Below are 1,731 nucleotides of genomic sequence, written 5' to 3'. Positions count from 1 at the left end.
CTCCATGAGGTTGGAACTACAGGCATACCTTGGAGATACTGCATGTTGAGTTCCAAACTGAATCAAAATAAAGCATATATTGCAAGAAAGTGAGTCACACAAATTGTTTGGTTTCCCAGTGCATATAAATGTTATGTTTACAATATACTGTAGTCTATTAATTGCATAATAGCATTATGTTTAAAAAATAATGTACATACCTTAATTTTAAAAATACTGCATTACTAAAAAATGCTAACCATCATCTGAGCCTTCAGCAAGTTATAATCATTTTGCTGGTGGTTGCCACAAATCTTCAGGTCGCAAAAAAAGCAATGTCTGTGATGTGCAATAAAGCAGAGTGCAATAAAGCGATGTATGGCTTATAGTGTATTGTGTCCCTTTTCCAGAAGAGGAAACTAAGTCTCAGAGAGTTTAAGTGACTTGCCCCAAAGGACACAGATGGCTAGCTCAGTAGCAGGACTGTGAACATTTGGTGTCCACATTCAGACATTATGCTTCCTCAAAATGGAAAATGATTGTTGCCATAAGAAAAACTTCCCTTCGCTCTTCCCACCCAGAGCCCACTCTCTTAATGTGGAAGGTATGGTGAAAGGGAAAGCTTTGTGAGCTTTCTTGTGGTTAAAATGTGTGACAAACTCAGCACTAATTGGTATATCCAGGCACAAATAGAAATTATCCTGAGTTACAGTTAAGGAGGGAGTTGTTCCCACTTAGCAGACAGTTTTCATTTACAGGCCAAGCCAATCAGGTCTAACGTTAAAAATTATCCTTCGCCTCTGTTAACATCATTGTCTAGACAACAGAGTCCAAAGACAAGGAACAGCAGTCATCAGAATAATGACAGCTCCTAACGTGTTTCTCAACCCATTTCTCAAAGTACTGCCACATCAGTTCTCGCACTTTCCCCCACTGCAATGCTACGAAGTAACGTTCATGTCCCAAACCTGAAGGGTCCTTCGGATATCTGGAGAGTGGATCAGAGACTAGATCTCAGGTTACCTAGGCTCCATGACTGCAATTAATACTTCAGCTTTCACCCAGACCACACTAATGGCTGCAGAAAATCCTTAGAAGCCACCTGTTCTTGTAACCAAGAGTTTTTATGTATTTTTGGCCAGAGAAATTATGCCCACAAATGGGCCCAGGGGTGTTAAGAGTTGGGTAAACATGACTCCAGGTCCTTAGTCCTAAAGAAATGAACAGCGTGCAGGGGAAATCCACATGCACTAATAGGATGTGACTAGGTCACCTTAGTACTCGAGGCCTCAGTTTGCCCATCCCCCAAATGGAAATGTTGGACTAGATTATAAACTATGGCTTCAGAAGATTCCACCTTAGAGAGCAGACATGGAGGATGGAAAGAGACCGAGAAACAGGAAAGTGGCTCAACCTAAGTACTCAAACCATAATCCTAAAACACGTCTTAGATGCCTTCTTCTTCCTCACTGTCCACCCCCACATCTTGTTAGCCACAAAGGCTTTCCAAGTCTGCCGCCATAACACCTGTTCTCATCCCTGCTTATACTATTCTAATTCAGCCATCATCTTTCCTTGCCCATTATTATTGGCTAAATTGTGTCTCCTCAAAAATTCATGTTGAAGTCCTAATCCCCTGTACCTAAGAATGTGACTGTGTTTGGATATAGGGTCCAGATTTAAAGAGGTAATTAAGTTAAAATGAGTTCATTAGGGTGGGCCCTAATACAATAGGACTGACATCTTTATAAG

This window comes from Rhinolophus sinicus, chromosome 13 (assembly GCF_057876585.1).
Source record: "Rhinolophus sinicus isolate RSI-liver-muscle chromosome 13, RSI-T2T, whole genome shotgun sequence".
Lineage (NCBI taxonomy): Eukaryota > Metazoa > Chordata > Mammalia > Chiroptera > Rhinolophidae > Rhinolophus > Rhinolophus sinicus.
Note: the sequence above shows the minus strand (reverse complement) of the source record.